We start from the raw sequence: 24,582 nt of genomic DNA, 5'->3' as shown, positions 1-24,582 counted from the left end.
TCTCCATCTGCTATTGTCACGGAAATCCAGGCCAACATTGTTTCTTGCTTATAAATGTGTGAGAGTCTGTTACTATCTCTCTTAGCTCCATTGCTGCTTCTCTGTACTCTGTTCTCTGTAGAGCAAAATGATCTATTAAGAACATTTGTTCTGTTGTGCTTAGTCTCTTTAGTTACGTCTGACTCTTTATGACCCCATGGACCGAAGCTCACTAGGCTCCTCTGTCCATGGGATTCTCCAGCAAAAATACTAAGTTGCCTGGAGTGGGTTGCCATGCCCCCCTCCAGGGGATCTTCCCCACCCAGGGATCAAACCCTTGTCTCCTGCATCACAAGCAGATTCTTTACCGCTGAGCCATAAGTCACATCATACCAGTTCTCTGCTTAAAATCATTTCAAGCTACTCATTTACTTAGAATATCACTCAAACTCCCTATTGTGATCTGCCCCAGGAACCCTTTTCAGATACCATCACTCAATCTCTACTCCTGATTTACTTTTCTCCAGCAAAGTGGTCTTTTTTTATTCTTCCTCAAACATCTTGGGTTCAGTCTTCCTTTAGGATATTGAACTAGCTTTTTCCTCCGCCAGAAACATTGTTTTTCCAAATCTTTTGGCTAATTCTCCCTGATGTTTGAGTGTAAATGAAATCTTCTTGATAGCTCTTAGAAAGTAGAAACTTTTTTTTTTTAAAGATTGGTATTTTCTGAAATAAAGCATTTTGGACAAAATATCAGGTGATTAATATATGAAAAGAAAATTATACAAGTTTAATTTTATACCTTTCCTGTAATTATTTTCTGTGTACCTATCACTTATCATTTGCTAGAAGCTTCTCAAAATTTCCATGTAAACAACATGCATATTGAATTTATTCCTCCTGGTCAGATTCTGTTCATACCTTTAATTTTATATCTCACAGTGGTTGATTTACACCTGTTATTCCCTTAGGGTCCTAGAGAAATAGCTGCAAAGAGAGACACTCTTTAAACACCATGAACACACCTCTACTCTTCTCCTCCTTACAGCCACAGGAAGGCCTGTCCCTATTGGCTGTACCCCAAATGCCTTTTAGTCTTCTGAGGAAGTAGGGTAAAAATCTGCACTCCTGCTCTGCCATCTGCTTTTACTATTCTTTTCTTTATTCATTCCCCTATCGCCACTTTTTCTGATTATCCCCAGCAGGATAAAGCTGTTTTTAGTAAAATTCTGCTTAAGGGAAACTGATGGTTGGGGAGAAATAATTGCAGTGTTGATAGTGTTTATCAGAACACAAATGCATCGTATTAAAGGAGAGAAACTCATTACTAAGTAGAATATCATGAGTCAGGAATTGACTAAGGTTTTGGGAAACACTTTCATAATACAGAACAGGAATTCACATTTGAATTTTTGAAACAATATTGAATTGAGCAAAGTAAACAAAGTTTGAACAAGTAAAACAATGAGTCTGGTCAAGATAGTTAAAGCATCAAGTCCTACTTGCTCCATCTAAATGTTCAAAAGCCAAAACACGTACAAATGAAGGACTTAAAGGTAGAGCTATATGTACAAGTGTTGACTCAATATTGGAGAAAAGTCAAGAAGATTTGAGAGAAATATGTGTATTGCATACAGTATGACTCCTGAAAGGATTTGAATGGAGGTGAGTTGTTAATGTGTGTATATGTATATATTCTATGCATATCTATGCATATGTATGTGTATGGGAGAAATATCAATAACCTCAGATATGCAGATTACACCACGCTTATAGCAGAGAGTGAAGAACTAGAGCCTCTTGATGAAAGTGAAAGAAGAGAGTGAAAAAGTTGGCTTAAAGCTCAACATTCAGAAAACTAAGATCAGGGCATCTGGTCCTATCATTTCATAGCAAATAGATGGGAAAACAGTGGAAACAGTGGCTGATTTTATTTTTGGGGTCTGCAAAATCACTGCAGATGGTGATTGCAGTCATGACATTAGAAGATGCTTACTCCTTGGAAAGAAAGTTATGATCAACCTAGAGAGCATATTAAAAAGCAGAGACAATACTTTGTCAACAAAGGTCTGTCTAGTCAAGGCTATGGTTTTTCCAGGAGTCATGTATGGATGTGAGAGTTGGACTATAAAGAAAGCTAAGCACCGGAGAATTGATGGTTTTGAACTGTGGTGTTGGAGAAGACTCTTGAGAGTCCCTTGGACTACAAGGAAATCCAACCACTCCATCCTAAAGGAGATCAGTCTTGGGTATTCATTGGAAGGACTGATGTTGAAACTGAAACTCCAATCCTTTGGCCACCTGATGCGAAGAGCTGACTCATTTGAGAAGACCCTGATGCTGGGAAAGATTGAGGGCATGAGGAAAAGGGGACGACAGAGGATGAAATGGTTGGATGGCATCACCAACTCAGTGGACATGGGTTTGGGTAGACTCCGGCAGTTGGTGATTTATAGGGAGGCCTGGCATGCTGCGGTTCATGGTGTCACAAAGAGTCAGACACTACTCAGCAACTGAACTGAACTGATATATATATGTGTGTTCTAGAAGTTAGGGGTGTGCAAAGAGTCTCAGAAATCTGAAATTTTAAGTAGCAACCTGGGTAACCTTTGGCTAAACTGTTCTTGGGCTTCACTTTGAGAAACACTGGCCTCAAACTTGCAGAAAAATAGATATATAGAGTCTCAATAGTTAGCCATTATGTATTATTTCTCATTTGAATTGAAAGCCCCCCAGGTGTTTTGTTTTTGTTTTTGTTTTCTTCCCCTACTAACAATGCTGTTTGCTTTTGGCTTAGAATGCTATGCTGTATTGTATTAAAACCATTCATCCAGCAAGTAATCAAAATACATTCTGTATTTCAGGCAGTGTGTTAAGCTTCAAGGTTGCTAGTGATTTTATGCTGAAAGTTCCTGCTCTCATGCAACTCACAGTCAGTAAGCAAGTATTAAGGTCATGACCAGGTCTGAATTTATTTCTTCCTTGGCCTGGCACATATGGTGCATATTAATGGGTTGTGCATTCTTATGGGTACATAATATGCTGGCACATAAGTATGATCTAATCTTTATAATGTCTTAATAAGCTGTGGACAGTTCAGTTCAGTTCAGCTGCTCAGTCATGTCTGACTCTTTGTGACCCCATGGACTGCAGCATGCCAGGCCTCCCTGTCCATCACCAACTCCTGGAGTTTACTCAAACTCATGTCCCTTGTGTTGGTGATGCCATCCAACCATCTCATCCTTTGTCGTCCCCTTCTCATTCCACCTTCAATCTTTCTCAGCATTAGGATTTTTTCAAATGAGTCAGTTCTTCGCATCAGGTGGTCAAAGTATTGGAGTTTCAGCTTCAACATCAGTCCTTCTAATGAATATTCAGGACAGATTTCCTTTAGGATGGACTGGTTGGATCTCCTTGCAGTCCAAAGGACTCTCAAGAGTCTTCTCCAATACCACAGTTCAAAAGCATCAATTCTACAGCACTCAGCTTTTTTTATAGTCCAACATTCACATCCATATCTGACTACTAGAAAAAACATAGCTTTGACTAGTCAGATCTTTATTGGCAAAGTAATGCTCTGCTTTTTAATATGCTGTCTGGTTTGATCATAACTTTTCTTCCAAGGAACAAGCGTCTTTTAATTTCATGGCTGCAATCACCATCTGCAGTGATTTTGGAGCCCAAATAAATAAAGTATCTCATTGTTTCCATTGCTTCCCCATCTATTTCCCATGACGTTATGGGACCAGATGCCATGATCTTAGTTTTCTGAATGTTGAGCTTTAAGCCAACTTTCTCACTCTTCTCTTTCACTTTCATCAAGAGGCTTCTTAGTTCTTCTTCACTTTGTGTCATAAGTGTGGTGTCATCTGCATATCTGAGATTATTGATATTTCTCCTGGCAATCTTGATTCCAGCTTGTGCTTTATCCAGACAATATAACACTATAAGGTTGGTAGCTGGAACCTGGACGAGGTAGGTGAAGTGGCTTGCTAAAGGCAGTTTTCCAAGTAATAGGCACTAATAGTAGTTTTACAGATTGATGTTCAAGGGTATCAGAGGATAGGTAATCTGAGAACTAAAAGGAACTCATCCTGGACTGTCAGAGCACCATTTATCACAACTGACTTTTGTATATGTCCCCTGAGGAGTTGGGGAGAACTGAGATGTCTTGCTAACCCAACTCCCCAGGGAGAATTTGTCTGGAATACTTTGCTGAATCTTTGGGAATTTTATAGAAATCTCTAAGGGCACAGGTCAACTTTTCTATGAAACAACTCTGGTGAAGATCATTTTAAAGATATAACTTTAAAGCAGGCCCACAACGGTGGACATTCATTTGTGCTTGACCACTTAGTCATGTCCAGCTCCTTGTGACACTATGGACTGTAGCATGCCAGGTTCTTCTGTCCATGGGGATTCTCCAGGCAAGAATACCATGCCCTTCTCCCGGGTATCTTCCTAACCCAGGAATCAAACCAGGGTGTCCTGCATTACAGGCAGATTCTTTTCCAGCTGACCTACCAGAGAACCCCCAAAGTTGGTTAGTAACTCCTATTTCACTAAAGAGATGCATATATCCTATGTATGTTTTGTTTGTGCTCAGCTCCTCAGTCATGTCTAATTCTTTGTAACCCCATGGACTGTAGCCCACCAGGCTTCTCTATCCATTAGATTTCCTAAGCAACAATACTGGAGTGGGTTGCCATTTCCTTCTCCCAGGTATCTTTATGACCCAGGGATCAAACCCCAGTCTCCTGAATTAGACTATTTACCTCTGAGCCACCAGGAAGCACCCATATAATATATATACATATATACACATATGTATATATGTATATATATATACACACATATATATATACACACACATATATATACACACATATATATATATATATACATACTAGAGATTTATTTTGAATTTTGTCAAATACTTTCACTTACTTTTGTTCTACAGTTACTAACCTTTATCTCTTCTGAGTTTCTCAGTCTTTTTTTTTTTTGCCAAACACATGCCTTCTATCACCAGCAAACAAACATTTTTCTGCTTACTGCCTTAGAGCTTTCTTTGTTTGACCATTTCAGTCATGCCCCTTGGCCACCATTAGAAATGAATAAATGAAAGCTTTAGCCCCCAAGAACTGAATGGTCAATTCAGGAGAATAACTCTACTATCACTAACTTAAGTAGAAGCAGAAAATAAACAACAGATTGAGCTCCAAGGAGGAGAAAGGTCAATGTGGCACACTCTCTTGTTACCATTAGCTAAAGTAGAAACAGAAGACAGTGAAAGAGAATAAAATAAACGGTCTAATCAAAGTAAACTGAAGCTATGGCCATGGTGGACTCAGTATCGGTTTCTCTAATGAGTCATGTCAATTCAGCTAAGCTTTTTATGTGACTGCTGTAAGAGACATTTTCTTGAGTACTGAGGATCCAGAAGTGAAAAAAAATCACAGCGGTTCTTATAATTGAGAAACTTACAGTCTAGTCTTGTGTGAAAACTTTTGGTAGTTATCCAGAAATACACTGATATTTTATTATTATAATAACAGCCAACATTTATTAAGTACTGTTCCAGATCTAGTGCCAAGAGGAGGACCTCTATGCATGAAGTTATGATTTTCAGTTTGCAAATACAGACACCATGGGTACGGAGATTACGTAACCTACCAAGGATCACATTGCTAGTGATTAAGAGGGTTAAGATTCAAACCCAGCAGTTTGAATCTAGACCTTATAGACTTAAATAATATTTTCTCAACCATGCTGTATCATTTCATTGGTCTATTTTTATCTTAAAAAATGAATGAGGCTATGGTAGTCATTTATATTTCTTTCAATTTTGATTTTCTGACTAAATGTGATCTGAATATATAACAGAAACTGGTGTCTAAAATCTGCCAAAAGAGAGACTTCAGTACATCAATTCTGAAGCATAGTAGGCCCTATCTGTAATTGGAATGCAAGCATGTTTATGGTTAAAGAGTCTATTATTAATGACCCACAACCTATGCAATCAGCATTGTTCAACCTGGATCATTCACTTCATGATAAGGCCAGGAAGTTTTCCTTTGAATGACTTTCAAAGTTTTTCATAGCGCATGCATGCCCATGCATGCACACATAGATATACAGACACTCAGACTCTAAATATAATTTCTTTTCAAGTTCTACTAGTTATATTGTAAAGCGACACTACACCAACTATTCCAATAATCGAAGCCTGCAGAGACAACTGTTGAGCAGCAAATCAGAGCCCTGTATCAACAATGCCAGCTCAGCCAGACTCATTATCTTCTTTTACTCACCATGGGTCTGTCATTTTGAAAGTGACTGTTGCCTTTGCATTTCTAATAGAATCCTCACTAAAATTTACATTCTAGCCTAACTTGCAGGAGCCTACTTTCAGGGTTTGAAAGTAAAGGTAATCATATTATTGTATCTTCAGAAGGCTTCCTGTTTCCATTTTCCTTAGAAAATTTGTATATTGTGAGTTTCTTCAAAAACTGAACAAGACTATTTGGAAATAGATAAAAACAGGACTCTGAAAAATTTATTGCAAAAGAAACATGTTTCTGTGCAATTATTTACATAAATGCTAGCATTTCAAAGCTTTTATGATATCTACAAGAATTATTAAACCCATCGAGTTCTGTTAGAATATTCCCAGCTAAGTAATTTCTTTGAACACATAATTGCCTTTGAACTCTAGCTGCCAGAGCTTCACAGTCAGGAAAGTCTAAAAGAAATAAATGAAACGTTATGGCCAAATTCAAAGCCATGATCATTCTGCATCCTGACTTGTTTTGTTAAGAAATGTAAGTTAGAGAACTGTGATGTAATTTTAAGCAATCAAAAAGGAAAGGTATGCCCAGTTTCCCCCGCTCAGGTTTGTGCGTATATTAGCATGAACTAGATATGCATGCAGAAAACTCTTCTTCAAACTCATTCCTTTTCACATTCTCAGAGTAGCAGAAATTATGGCCTCATTCTTAACCCAGGCCTGTTCTCCTGATTAATAGCTGAAATTTTGTCTAATTTCTATTGTAATACTTTACATAGGAGAATTATAGTTGTGGGATTCCCACAAGGTGTGGAGAACAAAACTGAGTATGAGATAGGAAATAGAAGATGGTTTCACTATGACTAAAAAATTAGTTGAACATATTACAAGTGGTGGTAGCAGTAAATTGTACTACAGAATTTTGAGTATGAGGTCGGTATGTATATAGCAGGGGCCAACTACTCCTAATACTCCTACAGTACTTTGCCAAGATTTTTGGCCATGTTTCAAATCATATGTTCCTAGGGAAAGAATCTTCTACCTCTACTTAATCTTCAATGAAATGGTTTTGTGTGAAGTCTATAATACTGGTCAGGGACCTTTGTTACAAAAAAAAAACAGAAAAGCAAAAATAGAACGCACTCTAGTTTCTTTAAGCAGAAGGAATTTCTTCAATACTGGAAATAGCTCACATATGATCATTGAAAAGACAAGAAAGGTAGAATCTGCTTTGGCCTTTTAGGAACAAGTTGCAAAACTATAACAAAACTGGACCACTATGGAAAATTCTCTTTGCTATGATCCAGAAAAGTGGAGTCAGAAAGCTGCTGCCACAGTTACTAACTCATTTCTGCTTTAGCCCCTACCTACAAAAACAAATGTCTAACATCTACTTTTCCCTATATTATTCATCCCAAACGTTGTCTGATCCAAAATATATCGTGTTGGAGTAATCCAATCATACATAGATTTCTATCTGCAATTGAATAGTTTAAGCGTAATTTTTAGCTTCCCAGATTATGCATTTTAGAAACACGTACAAAGAAGGTGGTCAAAGATAAATATTGGGAGATGTGGCTATGTGTGTTAGCCAAGTCTGTCACAGGCTGGCATATCGTCATCTGTCTCATACATGGGGATATAACTGGAGTCCAAATAACATGAAACAATATGTTAACACTCATGCAAATTACAGATTTCCTTTTCAAAATCATTTTGGATTGTGAAAAATATTAGATAGTTTATTAACATTAAATATACAGTCTGTTTTTACACAAAATCATGCTGGTGCATATTTTACAGAAATGGGATAATCATTTTTATGATTTGTAATGAGATTATATGTTTGTCACTATATATTTAGACACTATGTGATGCTCATCTTTATGACGGCAATTTTAAAAGAGGAAATTATACTATTGTGGGTAAATATTATCATGTTGTAAACATCATTAAAACTTCTACATCATGTATCTCCATACACAAAGAGACTAAGCATGTATGAGTTAGTTTTAAACACAGCTAGTTATGTTCCTAAACACAGTGAAGGGCACTACTTAGAGTTATCTTCCAGAAAGTAAGTTTTCTCTTTTCTTTGCTCTTTGGCTCCTTGTTGTCTTTAGCAAATAAATTGGAAGTTAATTTCAAATTCAGGGAAGAAAAAAAATAATCTTGGATCATTTGTTTTCCTTAGTGACACAACTGTATAATTGTAGTACCATTTTCTGGATGAAAGATATATCACCTTTGTGGGGGTTTTTTGAGTAAAAATCCAGAAAGATCTAGTATTCCAACACAACTATGTAACCAATACTTCTCAATTGCAGAGTCTTAAAACTTCAGATATAAATAATGTAAATTGAATGTCATAATGAATCCTCAACTACCCAGTATCTGGCTTCAACAATGATCAGTATTCTGCTATTTTTTCAACTATACCTTCACCTATTCCTCATCCATCATGTGGTTATTATTGTCGCAATTTGATGTTAAATTTATTCCATTGAAATGTAGAAACATTACTTATGCAATTTTGACAAATATATACATCTATAACTACCATCCCAATCAAGACACAAAACATTTAAATTACTATGAAGAATTCCCATGTACCCGTTTGCAGCCATTCCTTCCCACATCCTTCCCCAAGGAACCACTGATTGGCTTTTACTATAGATTAGCTTTGCTTCTTTAAGAATTTCATATAAATGGATATTGAGCAATGTATGTGGTTATTAGCCATTCATACATCTCTATTCATGAAATTTCTATCAATTCTTTACTCCATTTTAAAAGTTTTTGTATTATTGAGTTGAGTTTAATGGGCTTCCCTAATGGCTCAGATAGTAAAGAATCTGCTTGCAAATAGGGAGACTCAGGTTCGATTTAGGTCAGGAAGATCCCCTGGTGAAGGAAATGGTTACCCACTCCAGGTTTCTTGCCTGGAGAATTCCATGGACAGTGGAGCCTTGTGGGCTTCATCCATGGGGTTACAAAGAGCTGGATGTGACTGAGTTGAGTTTCATATTATGGTATAAGTCCTTTGTTAGATATGTTTTGCAAATATTACCTAGTAGTGTATGGTTTATATAGAGAAATCTTTTAAAAAATGTAAGTTTTAAATGTTGATGGAAGTTTAAATTTATCACTGTTTTCTTTTATGGTTGTTGCTATTATGTCCTGCCTAAAAATTGTTGTCTCAGGATGAAAAGAGACTCTCCTCTGTTTTCTTCGTAATGCTTTGTATTTTTGCCTTGACCCTTCTCATATTAATTATTGTGTTTGGAATAGGCACTGGTTGAGGTTAAACTTTGTTTTTCCTACGGATACCTAGTTGTTCCAATACCATTTGCTTAAAAGATTTTCCTTGCTCCACTGAATTCTTTTAAAGTGTTTGTCATAAAGCAACTCTGGGTCTATTTCTTGTCTCTATTCCAGCAGTTGCCAAACTACGACTCAGAGTCATATTTATGTATGTATGACCCAGAGACTAATAATGGTTAATGCATATTTAAAATATAGTCAAATGAAAAGAAGCAGCAACAGATGCCCCACGTGTGCTCCACAAAGCCTACAGTATTTACTGTTGGTTCCTTTACAGACTAACTTGGCCAGTCCTTGATGCAGTCTATCCCACTGATTTACATTTACTCCTTTGCCTATCTCTATTTTTGTTGCTTTATGGTACATATTAAAGTCAGACAGCATAAAGCCTATAGCTTTAATCTTCCTTTTCAAGATTGTTTTATCTATTCTAGGTTATTTGCATATCCATATAAATTTTTGAGTCAGTTTACTAATTTCTATAAAATATTGCTGAGATTACAATTGTTTCATTGAACCTCTAAATACATGGAATAAATTGCCATTTTAACAATATTAAATATTCCATGAACTTGGCATATCTCCCTATTTATTAAGATCTTTGGTTCATTTCAACAATATTTCATAATTTTCAATATTGAAATTAAATGTATTTCCAAGTATTAAGTGATCTTGGTGCCACTATAAATGAAATATTTTATACTTTAATTTTCATTTCATTTTATTTTTAGCCTTTCCTTGTCATTCACATTTCAGTATTTACCTTGTGTCCTGAGACGATGATAAAATTATTTATAAATCCTAGTATAGGCATACTCCAGAGGTCATGTGGGTTTGGTTCCAGACCACCACAATAAAGTGAGTATCGCAGTAAAGCCAGTCACTCACATCTTCTGGTTTCCCAGGACCTTTAAAAGTTATGTTTACATTATACGGTAGTCTTTTAAGTATCAATAGCATTATGTGTGGCTTCAAAATATTTTATTGCTAAAAAATACTAACAGTTTTCTGAGCCTTCCTTTGTAAAATGTTACAACCTGCTTTGCTGGTGGAGGCTTTGAAGTATTGTAAAAGTTATCAAAAATGTCAAAATGGCACCAACAGACTTGTTCAATGCAGGGTTGCCACAAGCTTCCTTCTGTTAAAACATAGTGTCTGTGAAGTTCAATAAAGTAAAACACAATAGAACAAGATATATCTGCAATTATTATTTTCTTTTAATTTTATTCCCCCCCCGTGTTATTGAAATGCACTTGACATACATAAATTTAAAGTGTCAGTATACTGATAGGACTTACATACACCATGAAATAATCACCACATAAGCTTGGTGAACACCCATCATTTCATGCATATACAAAGTTTAAAGAAATAGAAAAATGTTTTTTCCTTGCTTTGTGAACTCCTAGTGTTTACTCTCAACAGCTTTCATATGTAAAATACAGCAGTGTTAATTATACTCATTATGTGTACATTTTATCCCTAGTATTTATTTATTTTGTAACTGGATGTTTGTAACTTTCAACTGCCTTCATCCATTTTCCCTCTCCCAATCCCGTGCATCTGGTAACCACATATCTAATCTCTTTTTTTATGAGTGTGTTTGTTTTTGGTGTATGATTGTTTTACAATACTATGTTAGTTTCTGTTACACAGCATAGTGATTTGATATTTCTATACTTTTCAAATTGAATACCATGGTAAGTCTTATTACCATCTATCACTATATAAGGATAGTGCATAATTATAGAATATATTTCCTATACTGTATATTTCAAACCTGTGACTCATTCCTTTTGCACTGAAAGTCTGTGCTTTTAAATCTGTATCTTTCTTCTGCCCAACCTGTCTGTAGTTATTCTGATGACGATTTAAGAGGTTGTATATACATAACCATGTGTCTATAAAGAGGAATAGTTTGTTTCTTACTTTTTAATCTTATGTTTTTTATTTGTTCTCGTATTGCACGAGCTGGGATTTCTAGCCACCACGCTGAATAGAAATGATAGAACCGGACACTCTTGCCATCTTGTAGGGTTAGTTGTAGCTGTTGTTGGTTTAGATGCTACTTATCAGATTAGAGAGTTAACTTTTATTTCTGGTTTGTTGGTTTTTTTAATACTGAATCAGTATCTGATTTTAATAAACATATTTTCTATGTTGCTTGAGTTCTTTTTTTCCTCCTTTGTTCCATTAATAAGATTTAGTTTATTGTAATTTTAAACTAACCTTGCATTTCTGATATAAAACCAACTTCCTCAAGAGGTATTATCCATTTTATATATAGCTGGGTGTGATTTGCCAGTGTTTTTGTAATAATTTTATTATTAAGTAGAGTTGCCCCTAGACTGAAGCGACTTAACAGCAGCAGCCCCTAGATAATGAGGATTCTACTCTATATTTATCATTTCTTGATGTATCTTCATCAGGTCAGTATCATAAAGCAGAAAGGATATGTTTCATTTCCCTTCATTTTTAGAAAGGGTTTGTTTATTTCTTCTTAACAAGTCAAGAATTCTATTCTTATGTTTGATAGAATTAACTAGTAAAGTCATCCAGGCTGGAATTTTCTTTGTGGAATAATTTCAGATAAATAATTCAATTTCCTTGAAAGATATTGAGTTATTCAGATCTCCTGTTTTGACTTGTCTTTTTCCGTAAATTTTGTTGTCTGAGTCAGATATATTGGTAGAAAAATTTTCACATCAGTCACTTGTTCATCTTTTAATGTTTATAGGAGCTCTAGTAATGTCTTTTTCATTCCTGATATAAGTACTTTGCATTTTTTATTTTTTATCTGTCTTACTAGTGGTTTATCAATATTATTTTAACTGATAAAATTGTGTTTTTGTTTTTTGTCATAACTGTTTGTTTTATATCACATTGATTTCTGTTCTTAGATAAAAGTATTTCTGAGCACTCATTATACCAGCATTTAGATCTTTGTAGATCAATACTCATAGGCATGCCTGTGCACTGAGAAATGACTTTACATATGAATGAAAAGAACTGGTTGCTAAGACTTCGAGCTGAAATAAATTAAAATATTAGAGCCTTGCTATTAAGGTTGATCTTGGGTGTTCACTGTTCTCTAAGAAACACCACAAAACATCTCTTTTTGGTAGTAGGATTATATCAGAGGCTTTACCTTGGCCAATAAACTCAAGACTGAAAATAGGCACCACTTGGCTGTCCTTTGTTTCCCAATGACTTTCATTTTCTACTTAAGATTGAATTCCCATGGTCTTGAGAAGCCCTTCCCTCCTCCCCACCCTGTCACTCCCTGCAGTGGGTTTCCTAAACCTCCTCTTGCCTTGTAAGTGGGATCTTATAGTTGAAAATCCCAGGCTGGTACTTGTGAATATACAGGAAACACGGAATTCACTGAGGTTACATGCTTCAGACATGTAACTCTGGAGTGTCAATTTTCACGTTAAAGACAGCTTACATATACCAATGTCTTTGTTGTTGTTCAGTCTCTAAGTCGTGTCTGATTCTTTGTAACCCCATGAACTGCAGCACACCAGGCTTCCCTGGCCTTCATTATCTCCCTGAGTTTGCTCAAACTCATGTCCATTGGGTCAGTGATGCCATCCAACCATCTCAATCCTCTGTCACCTCCTTCTCCTTTTGCCCTCAGTCTTTCCTAGCATCAGGGTCTTTTCCAATGAGTAAGCTCCTTACATCTGGTGGCCAAAGTATTGGAGCTTCAGCATCAGTCCTTCCAATGAATATTCAATGTTTATTTCCTTTAGAATTGATTAATTTGATCTCCTTTCTCTGCAAGGGGCTCTCAAGAGTCTTCTCCAGCATCACAGTCCGAAGGCATCAATTCTTTCGAGTTCAGCTTTCTTTGAGGTCCAACTCTCACTTCCATACATGACTGCTAGAAAAACCATAGATTTGACTATATGGACTTTGTCAGCAGAGTGATGTCTCTGCTTTTGAGATGGTTGGATGGCATCATCTACTCAATGGACATGAGTCTGAGCAAACTCCAGGAAATAGTGAAAGACTTGAAGCCTGGCATGCTGCAGTCCATGGGATCACAAAGAGTCAGACATGACTGAGCAACTGAACAACAACTAGGTTTGTCATAGCTTTTCTTCCAAGGAGCAAACATCTTTTAATTGCATGCAGCGTTCATGATTCACAGTGATTTTGGAGCCCAAGAAAATAAAATCGGTTACTGTTTCCTCTTTTTGCCCATCCATTTGCCATGAAGTGATGGGACACAATGCCCATCTTAGTTTTATTAATGTTATGTTTTAAGCCAGCTGTTTCACTCTCCTCTTTCACCCTCATCAAAAGGCTCTTTAGTTCCTCTTCACTTTCTGCCATTAAAGTGATATCATCTGTATATCTGAGGTTATTGATATTTCTCCCAGCAATCTTGATTCCAGCTTGTGAGTCATCAAGCCTGGCATTTCACATGATGTACTCTGTATATAAGTTAAATAAGCAAGGTGACAGCCTTAACATATTCCTTTCCCAATTTGGAACCAGTTCATTGTTCCGTGTTCTGATGCTTCTCGTCCTGCATACAGGTTTCTCAGGAGACAAGTAAGGTGGTCTGGTATTCCCATCTCTTTAAGAATTCTCCACAGTTTGCTGTGACCCACACAGTCAAAGGCTTTAGAGTAGTCAATAAAGCAGCATTAGATGCTTTTTTTGGAATTCCCTTGCTTTTTTTCTGATCCAACAGATGTTGGGAATTTGATCTCTGGTTTGCCTGCCTTTTCTAAATCCAGCTTGCACATCTGGAAGTTCTTGGTTCAGGTATTGCTGAAGCTTAGCTTAAAGGATTTTGAGCATAATCTTTCTAGCATGTGAGATGAGTGCAATTGTAAGATAGTCTGAACATTCTTTGACATTGTCTTTTTCCACTCTCTAGACTGCTTATATTATATGTATAAGCCAAATAGGCAAGGATTAGAGACATAGGTGAAATATTTAGATATTCTCGACCTCCAGATGTTATTTGTAAGAGAGGAATCAGCTTGATTGAAACATGTTGCTTAGAAGATTCATTCAGCAAATATTTATTTAACACCTAATCTGTGCAAGATTTTCTGAGAGGATGTAATTAGGAAATAAATTAATGCATAGTTACATGATTGTTGGCAATAGTCTATCATATAAAAATTGAGTGATATAAAATAAATTTGCTTTATCCTATGTATTTTACCTGTTTTCACCTTATTTCTTTTCCAATGCATATACAAATCCATTCTTAGCTTTTTAACCAGTTCAGTTCAGTTGCTCAGTCGTGTCCGACTCTTTGTGACCCCATGAATCGCAGCCCTCCAGGCCTCCCTGTCCATCACCAACTCCCGGAGTTCACTCAGACTCACGTCCATCAAGTTAATGATGCCATCCAGCCATCTCATCCTCTGCCGTCCCCTTCTCCTCCTGCCCTCAATGTTTCCCAGCATCAGGGTCTTCTCAAATGAGTCAGCTCTTCGCATCAGGTGGCCAAAGTATTGGAGTTTCAGCTTCAACATCAGTCCTTCCAAAGAACACCCAGGACTGATTCCTTTAGGATGGACTGGTTGGATCTCCTTGCAGTCCAAGGGATTCTCAAGAGTCTTCTCCAACACCACAGTTCAAAAGCATCTATTCTTGGGTGCTCAGCTTTCTTTATTATCCAACTCTTACATCCATACATGACCACTGGAGAAACCATAGCCCTGACTAGATGGACTTTTGTTGGCAAAGTAATGTTTCTGCTTTTTGATATAAACAGACCATTCTTATCCCTACTTGCTATAATTAGTCTTTTTAAGGCTAGCTATTCTGATAGGTGTCTGTAAGTATATTATTGAGAATTTAATTTTCATTTCTGTGAAAAACAGGCCAAACCTCCTTGTATATTTTTACTGACAATGTAGATATTCTCTTTCACAAGTGTCTATTAAAATGACACTTTTAAAAATGCCTGGGGTTTAGTTTACTTTATTTTTCTGATTGAATTTAATTCTTTCTATGCTCTGGACATAAGACTTTTGTCAGCTATATGTATCATCCCATACTCTGTAGCTTGATTTATTTTTAATTTTAGTGCTATCTTTTGATACCATTATTAATTTTGATAAAAACTTTATTTTAATACAGTGTAATTTACCTATCTTTATATTTAGTGCCTTTTCTGCTTAGCAAACTCTTGCCTCTCCCAAGATGTTGAAAATATTCTCTTAAATTATCACCTAGAAGTGTCATTATTTTATATGCCTAAAATCTAACAGTGCTTTGTGCTTTTGTGAGGTAGCAGTCAAGTTTCACTTATTTTAAATATTCATATTCAGTTGTCTCAGTAACATGAATTTTTTATGATTGAATCTCTTTCTAGACTATATTTTGTTCCCCTCAACTATTTGTCAGGATTGCATCAATGCCATGTTTTCCTTGATTACTGTAGCTTTAGAATAAATATTGATATCTAATAGTGTAGCCATCAAAGTAGTTTGCTTTCTTCAAGCTTGTACTGTCATCTAAGTACATCTTAGATATGTTTGGCATTTTGAGTTTTATAAAAATTTTAGGATGAAATCTTCAGTTTCTTTAAAATCACTAATATATTTATTGGTACTGCATCAAATATATTAACTACTTTGAGTCAATTTTAACATCTTAAAACATTCCGTTTTCCAACACATTAATATTATAAATCCCTCCAATTTTTAAAATTTCTTTAATTTATCCTGTACACGTTTTATTGATTATTATTTGTACTTTATTTGGAGGCATTAAACATATTTTAAAAAGTTAATACTAGGTTGATATTTTTTGAAGCTATTTTTAGTAGTTCAGTTTTAACATTTAGTTTTTCTTTTTGCTGTTAGAATAAGGAGTTTTTTTATGAGGTGCTTAATACTCATATTTATGATTTTATAATTCTTATTGAAATGTTGAAAATGCAATTAGCCTGAAATGACTTTTTTCCCCAAATATACAGTTTTCTCATTTTTCTTGCCTCAAATCTGTCATTTTTCCCCCAAAAGTTCATATAAAAATGTTCTTGCAAGATGATGTTCAAGCCGTTATTCTGTAATTTTATGCCATTGATACAAAAAAGCCTTCAAGGAGAATGACCATCTAGAGTTCAAGTGTTTATACAAAGTAAAGCTTTAGCATAGAGCAGAGATGGAAAGAATCTATAAAAACCAGAAGATATCTCTGAGAACTAAAGACACTTTATTTTTCACAACGATGACTAAATGTTGTTAACTACTTATCAATTGTTTCAGATATACATGTCTTGCACTGAAAATGACTGAATACTTTTAAGACCAAATTATCATGAACAAGAGTTCACTATGTATACCCATTGTCTACAAACCATGAAAAATAAATACATGGCCTCTGTAAGAATAGGTGGAGGAATTTAACTCACTTTTAGTTGTATGGAATGTGTTTTCTCTCTCTCATACTCTCATTTCATTTTGGTTACTTTTTGCTGGCAGATACCTAGAAAAAATGTAGACTCAAATTCAATTTTGTTTGTTTGTTTTCATGCACTTTGTCATGGGAATAATACTTTGATGATGAAGAAATCATTATTTTTTTTACTCTGTAAGAATAAGAAATTATACTGTAGCCTTATTGAGGGAGCTGGAAGAATAAATTTTACCAGATATTAATGCCTGATACATAACCATAGCCTAACTGGTATAATGATCAAAATTTTGACTTGAACCAAGGATCACTTATAAAGTCATCTTTTTTTGATACATATCACATAGTGAAAACAGTGAAATATTTTCACATAGTGAATATATATGTATAAGGGAAAACCTTTTCTTAAAATTATGTTTATATAGTTGCATATAACTCAACTGTTTTGAAGCAAAAGACAAGAGTTGTTGTTTTCATTTTTACATTCTGAGATTAAATTAATGGGAAAATGCTGAAGAAAGGTGGATGGTGTTCCATGTGATTAGGTCACTGTTTTAGCTAATTCTTGACTTTGGGGGTTAGTTTCCTCCTTTCCCACAAGACTAAAATGGCTACTAGGTCCTTGAAAAGAATTTCCTGTGTTAGAAAACTGTCAAGAGGTTCTGAGATAAAATTTACCTGGCAGAAGATTCTTCTTCTAGAATAATTGAAGGAAGCACTCTGAGCAGGACTACAGAACTAGTACTAACTTGGCTCCACAAGGGAAAAAACCTCAGAGTCCTGCAATTTGTGTGACCTCTAGAGGAAGCCCATTCATCTTAAATCAAAGTCTTTCTGAGGACAACTCCAGCTCATGCACACAGAGAAGCCAGAAGTCTTTCATGTTGCTCCATTCTTAAATGTGTAAAGGCAACCAAGGATTGTTAGGCAGTTGAAGAAAGTTTGCAGAATAAAAGGGAATAAGACAAACAGATAAATGTAACTAGAATAAATGAGTGATTTACAGATTAGAAAAATTCTAAGTAGTATGTTTATACCTACATATTCTGAAGAATGTCTCCTCACTTGATATTTTCCTGGTGGAATTCCTATTGGTTTTTAAGTCTCAAACTTCTACAATAAATAAAACACCTGCATGTATATTTGTGGTAGAAAAAACAAGTAGACTGAAGTAAAATTATATCTTTTCTGGTAGTTTTATTTTTATTTGTATTACTCTAATAGGTACAAATACTATTTTTAAAAAGTAACTGAATTGGCTTTTTACTTTCCATTAATGACAATAGTCAGATTTTCAAATAATAGAATAAAATAAGCCCAGGTTAAACATCAGGGTAATAAAACAGAAAGCAGAAACAATGTGGCTTCATTACACCAAAATGTTAAAATAACTTACTATCAAACAATGAAGGAGGGTTTTTTCTTTCTTACTTTCCTTTCCTTTTTTTTTTTTTTTTTTTGTATGAGGAAAGAAATACAGAAACCCAGGTTAGGCATTAGGGAAAAAAAATTCTTGAACGTAATGGTTATCATGCAAAAAAAGTGCATTATAAAGTGTTCTTCCCAGAAAAGCTTAATAAAAATATTAAACATTCATGTAATTTATATATTCAGTTGATCACCAAACATAAAACAATGTCAAATTAGTTTAACATAATGTAAAAAATAGCTGTATGAGTAAATAATTTATGTGTCAATATAATGTAAATTATTAAACCATCTTTCAATGGATGATTTAAAATGAAAACTAACTGAAATCAAGCAGTAAACAAGTGATATGTACATTTAGACATACAAACACACACATACACTCAAACACTGGAGTTCCTATTTTGTTAAAAATACATGCAGGAGAAAACTAAAGTGTAACACACTAAAATTCTCATTATAATTACCTCTGGATTTGAAATACATAAATTTTATTTTCTTTATATTTCTGCATGCATATTTGTTTGTTCTGTATGTTAATTAGGGTGATTTGGACTGCAAATAAAAGAAAAAAAATTTACCTGGCAAAGAGAGAAAGAATTTATGAAGGAAAGGGTTGTACAATTAGAAAGAAACCTGTCTATGGTTTACTCAACCTGAGGGAAATGAAAATATTAAAGTTATATTGGTCAGTTTGACTTTTGCTTGAGTTTCAGAAGCAATTACTGAGTAACACAAAGATACACATAATATTGCAGAATGTGCTTAGTCCCTCAGTTGTGTCTGACTCTTTGTGACCCCTTGGACTATAGCCCACCAGGCTCCTCTGTCCACTGGGATTCTCCAGGCAAGAATACTGGAGTGGGTTGCCCTGCCCTCCTCCAGGGGATCTTCCCAACCTGAGGATCAAACCCAGATTTCCCACATTGCAGGCAGATTTTTTACTGTCTGAGCCACCAGGGAAGCCCATATTGCGGAATAAAATTATGTAAAATTATGTAAGAAAAATGTGAGGTAAAAAAAAAAAAACAAGTACATAAATTCTTCTCCTTCCTCTTTTATATGTGTGAACCTCTTTCACTATAGGCATATATGATGAGAACATATTGGAACAGAGGCTTCACAGAACCATGCTTAGGTGTAGATTGTCTTTTAATTAAAACTAGACTTTGAGCCCTGAACATCACCTTTATCAGTCTAAGGACTCCTTAATTTTTTTTTTTAGAATAAATCTGTGTTTGCATAAAAAAATATTTCAAGGTATAATTCTCTTTTGTCCTACTTTGTATTTGTACATTAATTACAAGAACTTAAAAAGTGAATTTCTCCATATATTTCATGTCAAATTCTAATAGGGAAACTTATTTTAAGAATGATAATCAAATGCACCAAAAGAATATTGCTAAAAAGAGAATGACCTATAAAGTCTATGTAAATAACATTTCTCTTTAAGCAGGAAAATACTAAATATATACATTGGTTCTGTGAGAACCAATTTTAAAAATGAACCATTTTTAAAATGACTCCTCTCTACACAAACACACACACAATGTCATATCCATCTACACTCATGTGTTGAACATTTGTATGCTAAAGCATATTATCTGTCTTAAAGGGCTTAATGAATCATCGTAAGCATAATTACATGGATGGAAAGTGGAATATTCATATATCATTAAAAGACAGAAAATATAAGACAGTATATTGTATATAACCATATTCTCAAGTATTGAGCACAAGCTGAAATCAAGATGGCTAGGAGAAATATCAATGACCTCAGATATGCAGATGATACCACCCTTATGGCAGAAAGTGAAGAAGAATTAAAAAGCCTCTTGAAAGTAAGAGAGGAGAGTGAAAAAGCTGACTTAAAACTTAACATTCAAACAACAAAGATCATGGCATCCGGTCCCATCACTTCATGACAAAAGTAGATGAGGAAACAATAGAAACACAGACTTTATTTTGGGGGGGCTCCAAAATCACTGCAGATGGTGACTGCAACCATGAAATTAAGATACTTGCTCCTTGGAAGAAAAGCTGTGACCAACCTAGACAGCATATTAAAAAAAACAGGACATCTAGTCAAAGCTATGGTTTTTCTGGTAGTCATGTATGGATGTGAGAGTTGGACTGTAAAGAAAGCTGAGTGCCAAAGAATTGATGCTTTTGAACTATGGTGTTGGAGAAAAATCTTGAGAATCCCTTGGACTGCAAGGAGATCCAACCAGTCCATCCTAAAGGAAATCAGTCCTGAATATTCATTGGAAGGACTGATGCTGAAGCTGAAACTCTAATACTTTGACCATCTGATGCTAAGAACTGACTCCTTGGAAAAGACCCTAATGCTGGGAAAGATTAAAGGCAGGAGGAGAAGGGGACGACAGGATCAAATGGTTGGATGGGATCTCTGACTTGATGGGCATGAGTTCGAGCAAGTTCTAGGAGTTGGTGATGGACAGGGAAGCCTGGAGTGCTGCAATCCATGGGGTCGCAAATAGTAGGACACAACTGACCGACTGAACTGGACAGATTCTCAAGAATACCTGTGTGTGATAGTCACAAAATATTCAAAAGCAATATTTTTCTGCTATTTATGTGTATCTACTAAGAATTATGTATTTCATATAATGTAATATATATTGTAATATCATATATTGAAATAATCACGTAAAGATTAATGTAATTTATTGGGGGTAATTCTGTGTATTAACACCAGACTTTAGTTTCTACACAGGCTAAAATTAAGGCAAAATTATTATATATATTTTAATTTTTTTCTTTGTAATCTGTTCATTTGTTATCCTTTTTTGCTGCAACTGTTTTCTATTGCTGACTTGTACGGATAGTATATCTAGGTTCTAGACTTGCTTACACATCTTTTTATTTTATTTTTAAAAATCCCTCTTTCTTTCTTCCACCTACTTCTTTCTATCCTTCTTTTCTTCCTTTTTCTTTACTTTTCTCCCATTCTAGAACATGCATTAAGCCATACTGTTCAAGTTTAATACTAGAGGAATGCAACATGTTTTAGAATAGTTCTTCCCATCAAAATTGTACAACCTAGAAATTGAAATCTCATGCATATTGATAGGTGTATTTTTGTATATATTAATAATGAGAGTATTAAGAATTGCTCTTATGGGTTACTTGTGTCTCCAAAGCAAGAGAGCTCTTTATACTGAGAATATGATGCTAAGCTTGATGGAGAAAGGAACATGTGTGGATCACAAATGATGGCTATTGTTCTAATGTCTTGAAATAAGAAAATACAGGTTATGTTTTAAAACAAGAAGAAGAACCTAAGATTTTATTTATAAAGTTTGTAGAATACGTGAAAGAAATAAAACTTGAAAAATAGATTGACGGTGCATGTTCTGAGTGAAAGCTTCTCCTATATCTCTGTCTCCTAAAATTCACCTCTGAATCTGTTATTATTTTTTTGTGCTCCATTTTGTTCAGTTCTTACTGTTTCACTACATTTCATTCAGTTTTCTGAGTCTTTCATTCTGCAAATAATGTGTTAAATGCTAAGAACTTGACAGTATGTCCTAGTGATATTATCTGTATTTTACTAGAAATATTCCTGAGAAAGAAAATTTAATCACTTAACACAGTTGTTCAAAAGATAGGCATTTCAATTTTTTAGTGTAATAATCAAGGAGACTGCTCTATTACCCCATCCAATAGTTGTATAAGTAGCCTACTTTCACCTAGTACTTACTTACTTGTTCTAACTTCATTGTTCTAGTGTAATTAGAGCAGAGAGTTTACTCTCAATTTGCATGCAGTGAGGCTGATATTATATAGATTTTTAAATATACAGAATAAATCAGGCTTTCAGAGTGCCTGAATCTACATTCAAAAGGAAATGAGCCAAACATTTTTGTGTGTTGAAGAATAATATTCCTTAAATTATTAATGAAATTACTCTCAGAACTCAAAACTTATGTAAAGAATTTCAATCATATATTGATGATAAAAAGTTATGATATACTTGTCTTAGCTGTATTCTGGCTGGATCAGAATCTTTTTCATTTTGCAAAAGCATAATTTTTTTTAGATATCTCATTACATTTTATAAGGACACTGGGACAAGAGGAAAAACTTAGTATGCTGTCATTATTTTTATATTTTAAAAAAGTCAGTTTGGAGAACATGTGAGGTTACAGAACTACAGATGATTGATATTTTTATAAAGTTGTTAAGTTCATATAGGAAAAAGAAAAAATATCTTAATTTCCACCTTCTGATGTTTCCTCCTTCACACAGTAAGATACCATTTCAGCCTAGCCAAATGTTTTAAGATAACAATTTTAAGATAACAGCAAGATTAGAAACATACCCTGAGTCTTCACTGTTATGTTGAGGAAGTGAGAATTCCATTCGTGTCTTTTCATGCTTAGTCACATTGCCATCCATGTTGGCATTCACATTTTCTTTTTAATGAAAAGAAGTTTAGCTTTCTTTATTTGTCAGCATTCTCTCTCTCACTCTCTCTCTTTCCATATGCATTTGTATGTTTGTATACATATCAGCTGTGACACATGTATCCTCATAATCTGGTATACTTAAAACATTTCATGTTCAGGTATAGATTTAAGGCTTAGATAGAGGGAATTTTTTACTGTTATTATTAGTTTTTCATTACTGGATGAGTTATTTAGCTTGAAGGTAAAAGAGAAGGGGTTTTAAAATGGAATGGAAGCCACCGGTCCAGAGTTCTAGTGATGGACTTTTAAACTATAATGATAGCAATGATGTTCATCCATACCTCAGATGTTAAGCAGAGATAGGAGATGAGGAAAATGTGTGAAATTTAAGAGCAGTAGAGGACTGATTATCACTGAATATCTGCAAAGCAAATGAGAGAGACCCACTTACCATGTAGAATTATTTCCTAACATCTGTTAATGGACTTCTAGTTTTTTGCTCTATTGGAATTATTGTTCGAGCAAACGATGCTTAGCCTAAGGGTAATAAACATATATTATGTATAATGTGAATAGTGTTTAGTAGCATCTTTTACTTGCTATTCTGGATTCCTGTGTGTTCCTCCTGTTAATAAAGCTAACAAATGCCAGGGTGACTCACTATGTACTTTTTTCATTCATTTTACTGATATTTTCCTCACTAAAAATTAGTGGGCTTATGTGTATCTGTGTGTTTGTGTGTGTGTGTGTGTGTGTGTGTGTGCACACTCAGTTGTGTCCAACCCTTTGTGACCACCCCTTACATATAGCATTATCTAAATGAATTTTCAAATAAAATTACTTAAATAATCATAAAGACAGCCTCTAGCTTAGTGTACAACAAAAGTATTTTAAGAATTATTTCATAAATCTTAAAATATTTCATCAGGAGTATATAAACACATTACATTTACATTTAAAGTCACTCAGTCATGTCCAACTCTTTGGGACCCCATGCACTATACAGTCCATAGAATTCTTCAGGCCAGAATACTGGAGTGGGTAGCCTTTCCCTTCTCCAGGGGATCTTCCCAAACCAGGGATCGTGGTAGTCTATCCCTTCTCCAGGGCATCTTTTCGACCCAGGAATTGAACTGGGGCCTCCTGCATTGCAAGAGGATTCTTTACCAACTGAGCTATCAGGGAAGCCCAGTATAAGCACACACATGCCTAAGTTACAATAAGTCTGGAGGAAAGATACAGAAGTATCCTTGAAACAACCTAGCACTGAGAAGGAATAATACAAACTCAAACACTCTTAGGCCCTTCTTTCTCATCAGCACTCCTCAGTACCATTAAATATTTACCATCACACCCTCTTGTGCATAGCAGTTTTTGTTTCCTTTCTTTAAAATACAAGTTTGTTTGTTTGTTTTTTGAAAGGAGGAAACCTGAGGTTTATATTTATCCTGGAACCACATTAAAAGGAACAGACCTTTCTTTCTAGGACTAAAATTCACAAGTCTAGGACAGTTCAGTTCAGTTCAATCACTCAGTCGCGTCCAACTCTTTGCAACCCCATGGACTGCAACACACCAGGCTTCCCTGTCCATCACCAACTCCCAGAGCTTACTCGAACTCACGTCCATCAAGTCAGTGATGCCATCCAAATGTCTCATCCTCTGTTGTCCCCTTCTCCTCCCACCTTCAATCTTTCCCAGCATCAGGGTCTTTTCAAATGAGTCAGTTCTTCGC

The 24,582-nt window shown here is 35.2% G+C and overlaps 1 protein-coding gene across 1 annotated transcript in view; it reads left to right on the top strand.

Annotated features, from left to right (window-relative positions):
• The window catches only part of PCDH15 (protocadherin related 15), a 1,047,422-nt gene that overhangs the window by 460,601 nt on the left and 562,239 nt on the right, over positions 1-24,582 (top strand). The window lies entirely within an intron of this gene.

Source organism: Bos mutus, chromosome 26 (genome assembly GCF_027580195.1).
Source record: "Bos mutus isolate GX-2022 chromosome 26, NWIPB_WYAK_1.1, whole genome shotgun sequence".
Lineage (NCBI taxonomy): Eukaryota > Metazoa > Chordata > Mammalia > Artiodactyla > Bovidae > Bos > Bos mutus.
The sequence above is the reverse complement of the archived record's forward strand: the minus strand, read 5'-3'. Positions and strand labels throughout refer to the sequence as shown.